The sequence below is a fragment of the Otolemur garnettii genome, unplaced genomic scaffold (genome assembly GCF_000181295.1).
Source record: "Otolemur garnettii isolate 467f Iridium unplaced genomic scaffold, OtoGar3 scaffold00070, whole genome shotgun sequence".
Classification (NCBI taxonomy): domain Eukaryota; kingdom Metazoa; phylum Chordata; class Mammalia; order Primates; family Galagidae; genus Otolemur; species Otolemur garnettii.
The window spans coordinates 6,408,361-6,426,158 of record NW_003852465.1 but is presented as its reverse complement, the minus strand read 5'-3'; positions in this window follow the sequence as shown (position 1 = coordinate 6,426,158).

The window sequence follows — 17,798 nt, the reverse complement described above, 5'->3', positions numbered from 1 at the left end:
AAAAAAAAAAAAAAAAAGGACAAAAGTTCTGGCTAGTGATACGTAAAAATAAAATTTGCTTTGCAGTAAAATAATCCCTTTATTAATGTTTTATAGAAGGGAGCTACAGCAAGGAACTAACAGTTTGTGACTATTAATTTCCAATAATATCTTTTATTTTCATCAGTCTTTCCTGTTTTTTAGCATCTTCCAAGACTATAATCGCCTTCGATCATAAAGCCTAGACGGTACTGTTTTGGCTGGGTATAACTATTCTAAAAGATAGGTATGGATGTTGGGGATGAAGGCCGAATAATCTTTCCCTGAAATGGTACTGTATAATTTCCACTTGGGGAATACTCTGTTCTAACTTGTAATTCCCTGCAAAAATAAACTTTATTTTTCTAGCCTAGCAGTGATCTAGAAGCAGAGGAATCCAGTGCCTTTTAAAATTTATTGTGCAATATTCTTTATAAAAGCTCCTAATTGCTTTTGGAAAGTAGAATTTGTGGGTAGACACCTGTCCATTACCTGCACAAAAAATAAAACCATTTTTAAACCTTAAAGAAAAAGAAAAGATAGGTATAGGGCAGCAATGAATTTGCTGCTCTTTCAAATTCTAGCCCCTTGAGGATGGCTGCAGCTATCTGGGCTCCCATGCAAAGTAATAATGAAAGACAACTACTTTCAGCCTTTTGGATTTAAGATCTGTGATACTACATATTGTGCTTACAATGAACAGTACTGGTACTCAGTAAATAGAAAATAATATATCATCTCATTTCATAAAGATATTTCTTTTCTCTCTCTCTCTTTCCTTCTTTCTTCTTTATAGTCTTGTTTGGTCACCAGACTAGAAGACGACAGTGGCATCACCATAGCTCACTGTAACCTCAAACTCCTGAGCTCCAGCAATCCTCCTGCCTCAGTCTCCCAAGTAGCCGAGACTACCAGTACACCCTACCTTTTTTTGTAGAGACAGGGATCTTGCTTTTGTTCAGGCTGGGCTTGAACTTACGGCCTCAAGTGATCCTCCTGTCTTAGCCTCCCACAGTGCTAGGATTACAGGTATGAGCCACTGCACCCAACCTTGTGAAGATATTCTTAATGTAGCGGCTCATGCCTGTAATCCCAGCACTTGGGAGGCTGAGGTGGGTGAATTGACTGAGGTCACAGGTTCGAGACCAGCCTGAGCTAAAGCAAGACCTCATCTCTAAAAATAGCTGGGTATTGTGGCAGGTGCCTGTAGTCCCAGCTACTTGAGAGGCTGAGGCAAGAGAATCTCTTAAGCCCAAGAGTTTGAGGTTGCCATGAGCTATGATGCCAGGGCACTCTACCAAGGGTGACAAAGTGAAACTCTGCCTCAAAAAAGAAAGAAAAGACAAAGAAGACAGGCTAAATCTCTGAGTACAGACCTGTCTGAGAAAGAAGAAAATATCAGTGTGGTACCAAACACAAGTCTAAGAACAGAGGTGCTCAATAGATATTTGCCACTTACTGTTACTTTGGACAAGTCATTATATTTTTGTGACTTAGCTTTTCCCTCAAAATATAGGTCATTAAATATGAAATGTCTGATTTTGAATCACACGTTTAGTTTATTATATATCAAAAAAGAAGCAGTACAATTAATCAAAATATGTGCCTAAACTATCAACACAACTTTGCCATCTTAACAGTTGCTCATTTACGCCAGCAGCAAAGAATCCTGGAGAGTGAGTAGTGATGAAATCATGAAAAGTTTTTTCCAAAGCTTGTTGAGAATTGAATATTTTCCTTGCCCAAAGTGGTCCAAATCCTGGAGGAGGAGGTGGCGGCGGTCAGCTGGTGCAAGGTCTGGTGAATGTATGGTGGACAATAGAGAGTTTCCAAGTCCCATTCTGTAGTTTGAGCAGTGTAGTTTGTGTGACATGTGGTTGAGTGTTGTCTTGCAAGAGGACTGGCCTCTCTTTATTAACCAATCTCAGCTGCTTAATCACAAGCATCCTTCTCTTTTCATCCAGTTGCTTGCAGTAGATGTCCACTGTCATTGACTGACCAGTTTTCATGAAGCTATAGTGGATAATGCCAGCACTGGACCACCAAACAGAAACCATTAGCTTTTTTCTGATGGATATTTGCTTTTGGACTGTGTTTAGCAGTTCATCTTCATCTGACCACTGTGCTGAATGCTTGTAATTGTCAAAAAGAATCCATTTCTCATCTCACATAGAAATGGTTTACCTTTATGTCTTGACAGTGAAGATGATTTCTCTTCTGACATCCAGTTAATTCATGCCAGCCAGCTTCTTTGCCTTGCTGATTTGTTTCAAAGGGTCCCTATTGTTGGAATAGCAATACCAGACCTCTGCTAATTCATGGGAAGCTTGAGAAGGATTTGCTTCCATTACAGCTTTCAGCTCATCATTATCCACCCTGGTCTCAGGTTGCCTCCATGGCTCATTTTCAAGATTAAAATCATCAGAACGAAACTTCTCAAATCTGTGCAATCATTCATTGCCTCCTTCCCAAACCCTGGGTTGGTATTTTGAGCCGTCTGTGCTGCGTTGGCTCCATGATGGAACTCATATTCAAAAATAACACAAACGTTTGATTGGCTTTTTGGCATGGTTTCACAAAAATTGCTCTTAAAAATTTTTGGAAGATAATCATCAGCCAAAATGTGTGTTTGAAAAACTGAGGATGTACCTTCATAATAAAAATAAAACAAGAAGTGTCAAGGTGAAATGTCAGAGATAGCGACTGTCAAACTTATTACTTAATCGGACATTTCATAATTAATAAACTAATAACCCCTACCATTTCCTAATTAGCAAGAATTAGCATGTTTGAGAAACACTCTTGTCAGAACCCCCACAGAAATGAACTGAGAAGTGAAGAACTGTGTGTTTTTTTGAGAGTGAAATTAAAAGGAGTGAGAAAAGATTTATACTCTGTCACAGGTAGATTGTGACCTGAGAAAAACAGGCTTTGCCTGAAGGATAAATAAGGTTTATAAACAAAAGAAGCCAATTGCAGAAACCTCCTAGTAGTGGTACGTCCTGGAAATGGTAACGCTGACTTGTAATTTGGGGTCAGGGATGAACACTGAAGTAGTAATATCTCTGTTGAATGGTATCATTCACTTCAGAATTGCTGCTTTTCCTGTTCAGTGCTTGTCATGGAGGAATTTCAAGCAATCACAGTTAGCAGGCCATTGTGTGAAACTACTGATGAGTCTGAGACAGCCAGCCCCAGGTTTCATTCATATGTGCGTCCCATGCCATCATCAACAACAACAAATTTATTTTAAGAACCTCTTCGGGGGAAACTTGAAAATCCATCAGTGTCTTTGAAATGGTGAAAACCACCTTGTCAAGCAAAACTTCAACTATGCTTCTCAATCTGTTCCGATGTCTCTATGGCCCATGCCAAAAAAGGTGATTGTTAGATGGTCAAATGGGATAAACATAGAAGGTTGTTTACAGAGAAGCCCTACCTCATCCTGTTGCCCCAAGGACAGAGGGGATCAGTGTGTAGGAACACCTGTAGCCATTCAGCCACCAAGGTGGGGAGGTTCTACTCTAGAATAGCTGTGTTATTTGTTAGAGAAACAAGCTCTGCTCATCAATGAGCCTTATTGTTGAGGCTTTGTCATCGTCCTCTCAGTCAATAGTCCCAAAAGATGTCATATCTATTGCCCAGAAAACAAATAAGCTTTTCAGATAACTTTGGGTGACACTTTTCTCAACAAAAACTGGCTGACTTTCCCAAGAACAAATCATGAAAAGCTTGAGCAAAACTGTGAGCTAAAATGAAATTGTACGCCTCCCCCTCCCCAGACAACTCAGTGGACTTCCTCTTGACCAAGGGTATCCCAAAAAACCCAGAAAGCTGGCCAGTTGCTGGCCATAAGAAGAAGGGAGGTCGGACACATCTTGTCATGCCTTCTCTCTTTTAATGTTATTCTTAGTTATAGTAAAGATACTGTAAGGGTGGTCGATCTTTACAGTGAAATGACAAATAACGAACTCAGTTTTCCACTAAGGACTAAAATCGATCTCATCTCTATCTGCTTTCTTTCTCTTCCTAGCAGACTTACTAGTAGCCTCCCTCATATCCAGTTCCTTTTTCAGAAACCACTGAGGAGCGCATAGCAGACCAAAAGGCAACGTAAATTCTTTACACGAGATTTTTTGCCTTTGTTCCTTTAGCCTCCAGGGGTTCCTGAGTGTCCTGGACAAACAATGGGGTATGAACGTCAGGCCTCAGGATTGGAAACACCTGTGAAAAGCCTATCTTCAACCTTGCAGGCAGAAAATGGATACCACAGTCACATCTATGATACCATATGAATTTGGCTGCAATTACCTTTTTTTTCTTGGTCCACCTTACATTCAGCAGCTGCTTGATCTCAGCGTGGGTACTCTTCCTTTCTTTCTTTGGGATGCCACACTACCTCCCTGCTCTCTTTTCTCCACTCGCTTCCCCTCTCTCACTTTCTCTTTCCTTCTGAAAGATAAAATAAACTTAATACTTTTACATCCTAATCTTGGTCTAGGGAGATTCTTTTCTTGTCCCGTGTAGAGCGCCTACTGAGCTTTCCACCCTAACAGGTATCAAATCATCAACAGTCCTGAGAACATGTGAGACAAAGCCTAACCACACCTGCAGGTTATCAATGTACTTACCAGGTCACTTGAATCAATGGCCATAAGCTGGTCCTCCTTTGACATGTCCTGCCTTTTTCAGTCAAACTTGTGTACACCTTCCACATACTGACTTATGATTTCTTGTTTTTTCTGAGATAGAGTCTCACTCTGTCCTGGGTAGAGTACTATGGCACCATAGCTTGCAGCAACCTCAAACTCCTAGGCTCAAGCGATCCTCTTGCCTCAGCCTTCCAAATAGCTGGGACTATAGGTGTCCACCCCAACACCAGGCTAGTTTCTCCATTATTAGTGGTGACAGGGTCTCACTCTTGCTTAGGCTGGTATTGAAATTGGGAGCTCAGGTGATCCATCTGCCCCCGCCTCCCAGAGTGCTAGGATTACAGCATGAGCCATTGCACCTGGCCTCGACTTAGGCTCTTACGTGTAAACCCTATCTCCACGAATGCCCAAAACCAAACTGTAACCTGGCTACGGTGGCACAACCTCTCAAAAACGTGCTCCAGGGCCATCAGTCACACATACTCGGCTTGGAATAGACCTCTTTAAATAATTATTGTTTTCTATTAACAGTTTTCAGACAAACATTTTGCTTTGGTTTTTGCTGAAAGAAAACAAAAACCTAGTCTGAGAACAACATAACAGGGAAGAGCCTATTCATGGCTTCTTTGATAAACAATTGAGAGAATTTTTTGATGTTGTTTGAGATTATAGGAGAGAAGATTTGAGAGGAATTACCACGTACACTGCCCAGTGGTGGAGGAAATGCTTCTGCAACTCCAGTGATAAAAACGTATCAGTTACATGGAACTGATAAAGCTTTATCAGTTTCTCTGTAGGCAGAGAGGCACAAAAACCAAGAAACACTATAATCACAGATGTTACAGATGACACGTATGTTGCTATGGCAAAGACTACCACTCAGTGTCAACTTCCTAACTAGAACCAGCACAGCCTTCCCAATGGAATTTTCTTTTGAGAATCAGAGCTAACTTTTTGTTCTCTCTGAACGGTTTTTTTCCCCCCAGAATGAAGCTGTTAATTTTTCTATGAAAAACTAAAGAAGACTTAGTAAAGATTTTTAAAAAGTCATTTTATGTAAGCAAAATCTATTATCAGTGCAATATGTGGGTCATTACCAAAGTTTTGAGATCCACAAAAATCAAAAAACATAAAATCCACGCAGACAGAAACAAATGAAGCCTCCCAGCAATGTAAAATTAATTGTATTTTGGTGAATGGTTTATGTACATTTCTTTTGAAGAGAGGATCCATAGCTTTCGTTTGATTGACAGATGGGTCTGCCCACCCCACTACCCCATTACCTTCAAGATTCATGGATTGCTAATACAGAATATAGAATACAATTTAGGTCACACAATCCTTCCTTTGAACTCCCAATAAGCTAATTATTATCAGCACTCCTTTGGTATCTACAATTTTAATATTGGGTATCCTTTTTAAGTTTATGTCTTGTCTCTCTCAGCAATATGCATCTGAAGGACAGAGAGATGCCTTTTCTCCTAATGTAACTAGTTATACACGACAAATCTTTAGTTGGCACTAGATTAATTATTAAAAATCCTATTTTAACACCAAACTGTGTACTGATACATTATTGTCCCAATGCATATATTATACTTTTAATAGAAAAACTTCAGATAATTAAAGAGTTTAACTGAGAAGGAAGAATTGCAAATGGGCAGCTCCCAGGACCCAAGTAGGTTCAGAGCGACCCAGGTGCTGCCTTGTGGTCAAAGATTTATGGATATAAAGAGAAAAGTGGCATAAAGAAAACCCACGTGAGCTACAGAAACAGCTGGAATGGTTACAGCTCAGTGGTTGTCTTATTTGCATGTGGTTTGAACAGTGGGCCACCTGAATGGTAGAAAGTATGGCTGCTGGGATTCACTGAAAGTCGGCTACTTGTTTTGACAGTAGATTACAATCTATTTTCCTATCCAGTTAGGTTACAGTTTACTATGTATGTATGGAGAAGCTTCACTTTTGTAACCCTCAGTAGAGTGCAGTGGCCTCCTAGCTCACAGCAACCTCAAACTCTTAGGCTCCAGTGATTCTCCTGCCTCGCCCTCCTGAGTAGCTGGGACTACAGGTGCCAGCCACAACGCAAGGGTCTCACTCTTGCTCAGGCTCGTCTCCAACTCCTGAGTTCAAGCAATTCACACACCTCAGCCTTTCAGAGTGCTGGGATTATAGGCTACCACAATAAGTCCTGGTAAATGTCCTTTTGTATGCTAGTGAGTTGACTGATGGCTAGCAGACCCCTAGGTCTGGATGGCTGGCTGGTCACCAGGGAGATCAAGGCTGGGTTAAGGGGTTGAAAGTCTCAGCCCTATCCCCAACCTCTGGGGGAGGGGAGAGGTCTGAAGGCTTAGTTGATCACCAACAGCCAATGATTTAATCAAGCATGCCTACCTAATGAAGCTTTCATAAAACTTCTAAAAGATTAGGTTTGGGAAGCTTCCAGATAGCTTAACAAGTGGAGATTCTAGAGGGTGACTTGCCCAGAGAGGGCACGGAGTTCCCACATGCTTTGCCCTATGCATCTCTTCATCTCTATTCTTTGTAATGTTGTTAATAAAAAACATAAGTAACTATTTTCTTGAGTTATATGAGCTGTGTTAGCAAGTTAGCTCAACTCAAGGAGAGGGTTAAGGGAACCGCAACTTACAGCTGGTCCGTTGGAATACAGGTAAAGCCACTTGGAACCTGAGATAAGTGATGGAAATAAGCTGCAGTTGTGTGGGACCAAGCCCTCAACCATGGGATCTGCCAATACCTTCCTTTAGTCAGTGTCAGAACTGAATTGAATTAGGAGACACTCAACTGGTGTCTGCCGCAGAACTACTTATGTGCGGAGAAAAATCTCCATTTAGCTAGTGCCAGAAGTGTGTTGTCAGAGTAGAGTGGAAGAAACTGAGTTTGTTTATTCCTCTAATTCAGAATACCTAACGATAAGTTCTAAGTAAGTAAAAGGTTATAGTATGTGCTCCTATCCAAAAAAGGTAAATTCCTCTAGATCTTTGTCCATGGTTTCCTTGGCAGGTAGAAGGTTGCTTTGAACATAGTCAGTTCTCAATAAATATTTGTTAAATGGAGCAAATGTAACGATTAATGATAGACAGATTGCTTAAAACACAAGAAGTTCTTTGTTTTTCCCTGTGGAGTTTAGTTGTAAGGACAGGATGAAAAATACATGGTCCCGGCTTTGCTATTAATTTGCTGTAATTGACTTTTGCCTCTTCCTGCTCACAGTAGAACTCAAGGTCCTGCCCAGTTTTGGGGATTAGCAGGAGACGCTAAGGTTGAAAATTGTGACTGAGAGCCCTGTCACTAGTGACTCTTTAAGGACATTGGTATCTATACCAAACTCTTTTTCTCATCAAAGAGACTTTTTGGCTCTCCACTAAAGCTGGCCATCTGTCCAAGAAGCACAGTATTTGCTGGGCACGATGGCTCACGCCTGTAACCCTAGCACTCTGGGAGACTGAGGAGGGAAGATTGCTTCAGATCAGTTCAAGGCCAGCCTGAGCACGAGTGCGACCCTGCCTCTACTAAAAATAGAAAATCTACTTGGTAACCTCAGGCAAGAGGATAAAAATAGAAAAATCTACTCAGGAGGCTGAGGCAAGAGGAACATTGAAGCCCTAGGAGTATGAGATTGCAGTGAGCTATGATATACCACTGTACTCTACCCAGGGTGGCACAAGAAATGAAAGAAACACAGTAACTATAGTTAATATTTATTGTACAGCTCCCATGTGCCAGGCACCTCTGGAGTACTTTATGTTACTCTTTTCATTTAATCCTCACAACAACCGTATGAGGCATGTTCTGTCATATCTCCACTGTACGCAGGGGGCAGTAGGTCTTAGAGACAGTTAAGTATTTCATCCAACATCACAGTCTTATTAGCAGGGAAACTGGGATTTGCAGCCTGGCAATCTGGACCCAGAACCAACACCATGGAGCACGTTGGGTCCTTTCCTTTAAAGTTGAGGTGTAACAGTGACAGTGAAGAGAAGCCGTCGTCTTCTATACTATGTTAACATCAATGCCAAACTTTTTAACTGACTGGTCCAGATTTGGGGAGACAGTATCATACTTTGTTTTCTTAGCCTTTTTTGTGTGTGTGCTTACTATGATTTTCAAGTCTCTGATATAAGATTAATTCTTTGGTACTTCCTCATATTTCAGTGGGTGCAGCTGTTAATAAAATGTGAGCTAGTAGTTGAAGTTGTACACAGTGTCATTTAAACATTATTTATTTATTTTTAATTTAATTTAATTTATTCCTTTTGAGACAGAGTCTTGCTCTGTTGCCCTGGCCAGAGTGCAGTGGCATCCATAGCTCATAACCTCAAACTCCCAGGCTCAAATGATCTTCCTGCCTCAACCTCCTGAGTAGCTGGAACGGCAGGTGTGCACCAGTGTGCACTACCATGCCTGGCTAATTTTTCTATGTTTTGTAATGATGGGATCTCACTCTTTTTTTTTTTTTTTTTGAGACAGAGCCTCAAGCTGTCCCTCCTGGGTAGAGTGCTGTGGCATCACAGCTCACAGCAACCTCCAACTCCTGGACTCAAGCAAGTCTCCTGCCTCTGCCTCCCAAGTAGCTGGGACTACAGGCGCTCACCACAACGCCCGGCTATTTTTTTGTTGTAGCCATCATTGTCGTTTGGTGTGCCCAGGTTGGATTCGAACCTGCCACCTTAGGTGTATGTGGCTGGTGCCTTAGCCGTTTGAGCCACAGGCACCGAGCCTGGGATCTCACTCTTGCTCAGGATGGTCTGGAATTCCTGACCTCAAGCAATCCTCCTTCCATGGCCTCCCAGAGTGCTAGGATTACAGGCATGAGCCACTGCACCCAGTCTACAAGGTTATTTTTAATCCTTATTTTTCATTTTAATAAGACACATTTTAGATATACTTCAGCATTCAATTGATGTCCTTGTTCATGAATTTAAAGGTTCAATGCCAAATAGCACTGCTTCCAAAATTAGGATTTCCTAGCGTTGGTATCATATCAACAAGATAATTTTTTATTATTGCTTTAGGGAATAAGAAGTATGAGAGGGCTGCAATAGCATATGTTTCCATTTCTTCCCTCTAGGCCTTTATACTGTTGTCACATCTATTTTTGTTGCATACATGTTATACTAATACTTTTTTGGAGGGATACATATGTTTTAACCCTATATCCAGTGTTATTGTTTAAATAGAATTTTCTACATAGAGCTTTACATATAAAACTAAGTAAATGCTCAATAATATTATTTTTAATTCCTCTTGCCTTGGCACTTACTTTTTAGAGCTCGTGTCATACACCTTGCCTCTCTGACTAGATTAAAAGTAGTAAGCACCTCGTTTAAAACGCAACAAAACTAAAAAGCAAGATACTCAGAGTCAAGTTCTGGTAAACACTATTTTAATAAAAAGTAACTTAATGTCCATTAAGGAGGGCTTCCAATATTAAGTCTCAGCACTAAAAACCTGGAATGTATTGTAATAAACTCTGAGTCATTATCATGCTCTTTAAAAATGTTTTTATTTATGATCTCTGAGTCTGTGACAAATCATGTTCTTTTTAATTATGTCTCTCATTCTCCCTTTAGCATTGGTTTAGCCTCTCAACGATTCCTGCAAAGTAAGTATGACTTGACATTTTGCAAGGAAGTATATACTCCTTTGCAGCCCCCAAACCTCCTTCAGTGGGAGACATTATCCCTTCCTTATGTTTTTACAGATTCAGGAGATGTTGTGAGAAAAGTTACTGGCCTTTTAATGCTCCAGCATCACAGTCTGTTCCTTCAACTCTCAAATCTTTCCTCGATGTCAAGTATGAAACAGATTATCTAGGTTGGGCACGGTGACTCACACCTGTAATCCCTGCCCTCCAATCCTTTGGAGGCCAAGGTGGGAGGTTCACTTGAGCCTAGGAGTTTGAGACCAGACTGGGTACCATAGTGAGACCCCTGTCTCTACAAAAAAATAAAATACTATTAGGGGGGTGTGGTGGCCTGTGCCTATAGTCCTAACTACTCAGGAGGTTGAGCCAGGAGGATCACTTGAGCCCAAGAGCTATATGGTGACCTATAATCACACCACTGCCTGGGTGACAGTGAGAACTTGTCTCAAAAAGAAAGGAAGAAAGGAAGAGAGAGAGGAAGGAAGGAAGGAAAGAGAAACAAATGATCATATTAGACCCATGAGATTTTAAAGGGAGTTGCACATTGATATACAAACGTTACCTGATGAAAATTAAGATTTTTAAAAATTTCTATGGAGACCTAGAAATACACAAAAATACGGTGCTTGGTTTGATTTACACATTAAATTTTACATGGACATAAAGAGTATGTATTAACAATTGATTTCTTTTCTTTTTTTTTGAGACAGAGTCTCACTTTGTTGCCCTGGTAGAGTGCTGTGGTGTCACAGCTCGCTTGAGCCACCACGCCCTGCCGACCATTAATTTCTTATAAAAATAAGAATCTGGCATGCTCATCTGGCTTGTATAATATCTGAGCAAGATGTTCTACAATGATAATGTTCCTAACAAAAAGAGCACACATTCTAAGTAATTTTAAGGCAAAGAACATATGGCCTCATTCTTCATCTTCTCCACAGCACCCCAGCACGATGCCGCACGCGGCAGGTGCTTAGTAAGTATTTGTTACGTACATATCACCAATCAGCAGGGCTCTGATAGGTGCTGCCATTACCTGGACCTGGCCTGTTTCTTTTTACTTGCTTATCGATTGACTTTGTTTGCAATCTTGGGAATAACGCTTCCAAAACATTAAAACATGACAGTCCCCAGTATGAGTGTATAAGACATATGAACCTCAAATACTGTATGCCCATGTCTTGTATAGTGGCACACATAGGTCAGGCCACCGTCAAGATACGTCCCTCACCTTTCTCCCATGAATAAAACAGTGTCAGCAAAGCTAATGTTTCCATAGGGTTTAACAGTTTAAGTGCTTTCTGTTTGTATATTTGTTTATTTTTCCCTCCAGTTCCAAAGGTGAACTCAAGAGAGTGCTAAATACTCAAGGTGTAGTGCTGGGTGCCCAATTGTACATAGGTGCTCAATAAATACTCGACGTGGCAATGGTGCTAAAACTGGTGGTCTGAAGTTTACTCCATTAAATATGACTCATCACACTAGCTTTCTCTTGGTTCTATTTTTTCCCAGTGGTTTCTGCCTTTACATATTCATGACTACGGCATGGCATTTTAAACTCTTTCTTGTTTCAGTTGCTGTGGAAATGCAGAATTTAATAGGAGACTTTTACGGTCGGTCTCACAGGGTGAGACCGGGGGGTGGGGTGGGGGGGTGGGGGTGTTATTCACATAAACTGCAATCTGAACGAAGGACACCCCATCAGACTTGTGTCATCCCACAAGTAGATCCCGAAAGGATTTGAGACCAAGAGTTTATTTAGGTAGCTGAGAAAGCAATAGGGTAGGGGTAAGAAAATGGAAGAAAAAAGTCTCAAACTCAGTTTCTCCCACTCTACTTTTAATAGAAATTATTTTGGTGACCTCTGGTCACCAAAATGTGTGTGGGGATTCCTCTCATACAGAAAGCAATTATTCTCTGGTACAGATACCAGGTGGATAACAGGTGGATATCCACAGATACCAGGTGGATAACAGGTGGATATCCACAGATACCAGGTGGATGTCCACCAACTCAATTCTCAGGCTACCCGAGAGATACCGCAGATTGAGGGCTCAGCCCACAAGATGGCCCTTCTCCTCCCCTCTGAATCGATCACCAGGATTCAGTCACCAATTGAAAGTAATAGGTTGTCTCCAATACTTATGCAACTGTAAGGGGGCTGATTTATAATTGAATGGCTATAAATTAGGGTTTCCGCGACCCCTCCTCAGGTTTGATTAATTTGCTGGAATGACTCATAGCACTCTAGGAAACACTTAACCAGTTTGTTAGGAAGGATATTACAAAAGATATAGAGGAAGAAATGCTTAGGGTGGGGTGTGGGGGAGGGAGCTTGGTGTTCACATGCCCTCTTCAGGCGTTTTACTTTGCAAGAACCTTCCATGTGTTCAGCTATCTGGAAGCTCGTTTAAACTCTGTTTTCTCAGGTTTTTATGGAGGCTTTATAATGTACAGAGGCTTGATTAAATCACTGGCCATTAGTGATCAACTTAACCTTCAGCCCCTCCCCTCCTGGGAGGTCAGGGGTGGGGTGGGGCGGGGCTGAAAGTCCCAACCCTCTAATCTGGCCTTGGTCTTTCCAGTGACCAACCCCTATCCCGAAGTTACCTAGAAACTCCCAGCCACCAGACATCACATTAGCATATAGAAAGACACTTTGGAGATTCCAAGGATTTTAGGAGTTTTATGTGAGGAAATGGGGATGAAGATCAAATAAATATATCATAATTTCATAGTCCATCCCCTGTCTTCGAATATGGCTTCCTTAGAGTTAAGTGGTTCTGCTCATGGTTAAGTGGTCATGACCTGAATGCTAATAGAAATATCTACAGCAATAGCCATTCCAAAGAGGTCTCAGCTGGAGCCGAGGAACAAGGTGTTGGAACCTGGAGTCAAGACCACCCACATTATAAATGGGCAAAGAACTTGGCTGAATTGTGTTCATGTGAAGTGGCCTTATGCAAGGCCAAACTTGAGAAAGATGAACTAGGTGAGCTGGTGGCAAAAATACCCAAGAGGCAAAGGTTATGCTCTGAGAGGGGAAACAACGACTTAAAGATGGAATTTATGATCAAGAGAAGCCAAGTGGAAGGATTTGGAAAACTCTCAGCCTGAACACATAAAGATGTTTGGGAGAGGAAACCAAAGCTATAGCCCAGTGACCCTTTGGCAAGAGATTAGATAGAAAGGAACCAGGTGCTATTCCTCAAGACAGTGGAAGAAAGATCCCCAAGCAGCTTTGAGGCTTCTCCTCCCAACACAGGCCCAGAGGACTCGGAGGGCAGTATGGCTTGGGATCCTGGTCCCTAAATTCCAACGCGGTGCTGCTCAGCCTCCCCAGCTGTTCTCCAGCAGCCTTGGGTATAGCTCTACCCCTTGCTCAACAAGATACAAGCTATAAACTTTGGTGGTGTCCATGTGTTGCTAATTCCATAGACTTGCAGAAAGCAAAAGCTATGGTGGCTTGGCAGCCTCTACCAGGATTTGAAAGGATGTCGTCGATGGGGGCCCAGGCATCGAATACCAGATACCCAGAATACCCAGTTTCAGGTATTCTATTATAAGCGACAGATTACAGACTAAAACAACCAGGCTGACTACTCCTTCTGGAATAACCTTGTGTGTCTCATTCACATGGAGCCATCTGTGAGTCCTGCATGGAGCCAAACATACTCTTCTGTAACCTTTAAAACCAAAGTTGCCACTCTTAAATTAGTCACTCTAATAAGCCATTTCACTAAAGGTTCCTCAGGAAGCTGATGTTGGTGACTTCCAAAATGAAACAATGCCATCACGCTATACCATGCAGTTTCAATGGTTTCTTGGTGTTGCCTATCCTCTACATTGACTGCCTTCTTGGTGATGTGTCTCGGAGGTGCTTTCTTTTGTCCCTGCCTAATTAATTTTTTAATTTTTCCCTTGGAGGGTGGCTTTGAGGCTGGTGGCCAACACTTAGACTGACTAAAATCAGAGCTTGGTCTAGCATCAAGGTCTATCTAACCCAGTACTCTTTTAATTTAATTTTAGCTATTACAAGTAACAGTATCCAATGGATGGTATATTTCACTTTTCGTCTTATTACTTTGCGTTTCCTTATGCATCCAGTGAAACAACTCCCCAGGAGTCAAATCCCTTTATAATTGACATTGGTAATTTCTACCTTTAGTAGCCAATGGCGACCCAAGTGCTGCTCCATACCATGGGTGACCATGTGGCCACCTAGGAGTCAAAGGTTCCTCATCCACACCACATGTTTCCGTATGCCAGGGGGATTCTGACAAACACATCCTACTTCTCTGATACCAGTAGGAAAATGAGGAAGTAATATCAGGCAGAGAAAACAGCAAATAAAGGATGGATTATTAAGTCAGGCGCTTTAGTAAGTGGTTGGAGATTAGTTTTATGGGGAAATGGGGAAGCAGTTCAAAACACATGCTTCAGAAATATTCCAACCAATGGCTGAGAAAGCTGCAGTATTTGTATTCCAACTCTTGAGACATGTCACTGAGGTCTGCTAGCATGAGCGTGAGTTTTGATTCCTTGGCACTTTGGCTTGCTGGCCTCATGGGCTGTGGCTTCTTGTGGTTTTGGAATAGGGCAGGAAGTGGAGGGTTCAGGGCCACAGATTCAGACACTGAGAGTGGAAGTCAGCCAGAGTACAATAAAAAGCCTGGATGTGTGGAGTCTGCTACTTCCGCCTAGAATTGTGAAGATATAGATAGCCCTTACTACAGTGTGGTTTGCCTGGCAAATATATTTATCTTTATTCAATCTAATATTTTAACTCCATGTCTTTGATCTAATTTTTTCCTTTCTATTATTTTGTTTCTTTCAGGTAAGCTATTAATGTTTTTTTTTTCTTGTGGCACCCAGGCAATCTCTGGTGTCCAAGTGTGAAACACCAGTTTCACAAATGTTGCGTTATACAGGGTGGCCGTAAAGTTCGTGTGCAAAATTGCACACTATTTTAAATTGCATGCAAACTTTAGGGCCACCCTGTACAGTACTATGTATATGGACTAAATATTTTAAGAGCTATCCTCCGGGGTTTTGACACTTACTTTTTTTTTTAGGTTTTTATTGCTCTCTTGCTTTTCCTCTATAAAATCTTAAATATGTTTTCTGAATTCCACCCTGAGGTATAACCATGGTTTTATTACCTTACATTTCTTTAGCATCTTCCTTCTCACCCCAAAATCATTTATTAAAAATGTAATACATGCTTATAATTTAAAAAAATGGAATAGAAGGCTATAACCATTACCTTCACTACCGTTCTCCATGATCACCAGTCTTCAGAAGTAGCCATGCTTGATATCCTGGCTCCCCCATCTAATCTTGGTGTGACCCCACATAAGGCACTTGGCCTGTCTGTACCAAACAGGGACAATTTCCCCAGGCGTGTTTGGAGAACTTGTGAAGACAATTCAGATATGATAGAGACTAACATACAGTAAATGTTACCTATTATTACGTCTGCTTTCCTGCCTCTAGCTCATGTCACCTTTTATTTTCATGTAACTAGGCCATACAATGCAAGCAGTTCTTCCATTATATATATACCTTCTTCTTTTTAACAATTCTAGGCCTCTATTAATAACCATTTCATAGTTTCACATGTTTGTTTGCTATTTATAATGTAATTATCATAATACCTAAATGAAGTGAAAAATGGGATTTGTATATGGTTTTATTCCTGTCGATTTTCTTATATTCAGAATTTAGCATACATTTGGAATTTTTTTTAGTTTTAGTATAATAGTCTATATGCCTCTGGACTCGGAAAATTATTAATTGTGAATACCTGAGCTGTAAGGTATAGGTATAACCTACGGTATCAGTTGGAACTAATTTTGCTAATTTTGCAGATAACAGAAACCCAAGAGAAGAATGGTTAGATAAGACAGAATATTTCTCTTTTACATAAAAATCTATATGGTCTGTGTATATGGTACCCTCTTAAGAGTTGTGCAGGGTACAACTTGTGCGGTCCAAGGAGACTGTTCCAGTTCTAGCCATCACATGGGTATTCTAGCCAGTAGGAACCAGAAATGAAGAAGACAGGTAAGGGGGTACATCAGCCACTTTTATTTTGTATATTTATGGTAAAATATACATAACAAAATTTACCATTATAATCATTTTTAAGCATATGTTTAGTTTGATGGCATTAAGTACATTCCCATTATTGTGCAACTATCACCACTGTCTGGAAATATTTTCATCCTCTCAAACAGAAACACCCTACCTATTAAACAATAACCCTCATTGTCCCTCATTCCCAGTACCAGGCAACCACCATTCTATTTTCTGTCTCTATGAATTTGACTAAGTACCTCATGTGAGTGGACTTATACAATTATTTATCCTTTTGTGATAAGCTTATTTCACTTAGCGTTATGTGGTCAAGGTCCATACATGTTGTAGCATGTGTCAGAATTCCCTTCCCTTTTAAAGGCTGGATAACATTCCATTGACTATATATACAAATATTTTGTTTATCCACTCATCCGTTGATGGACACTTGGGTTCCTTCCACCTTTTGGCTATGGTTAATAAAGCTGCCATGAACATGGGTATACAAATATCTGTTCAAGGCTCTGCTTTCAATTTTTTTGAGTTTATATCCAGAGGTAGAATTGGTGGATCATATGGTAATTCTTTTTTTCCTCATCTCTTACCCCTTTTAACTTTAATTTTTTTTATATGGTAGTTCTATTCTCAATTTGTTGAGGAATGGCCATACCATCTCCCATAACAGCTACACTGTTTTGAATTCCCACCTCCAATGCACAAGGGCTCTAATTTCTCCACATCTTCACCCACACTTGTTATTTTCTTTTTTTGACAATAGCCATCCTAATGCATGTGAAGTGCTACCTCACTGTGGTTTTTGTTTGCGTTTCCCAAATGATCAGTAATGTTGAGCATCTCTTGATGTGCTTATCAGCCATTTGCATATCTCCTTTGGAGACATGTCTATTCAATTCCTTTGTTCACGTTTTAGTCAGATGCCTTGGTTTTTTTCCTTTGAGTTGTAGGAGTTCATTATATATTCTGGACACAAACCACTTATCTGATAATCGTCATGTGCTGCGTAAGGAAGTTTTGGTCAATGATGGACTGCATATATGGTGCATAGACAGTGGTCCCCTAAGACAACAATGCTGTATTTTGACGTATTCCTTTTCTATGTTTAGCTATGTATAGGTACACAAATATACAGTTCCCAACAGGATTCGGTACAGGGATATGCTGTACAGGACTGAGGGCTAGGAGCCACAGGTTATAGATACCGTATATCTGAGGTGTGTAGTAGGATATGCCACCTGGGTTTAAGTGCACTCCATGATGACGTTTCACAGAATGAATGACTCATTTCTTGGAATGTATCCCCATTGTTAAGTGATACACGGCTGCATATGATTTGCAAATATTTCTCCCCCTCCATGAGTTGC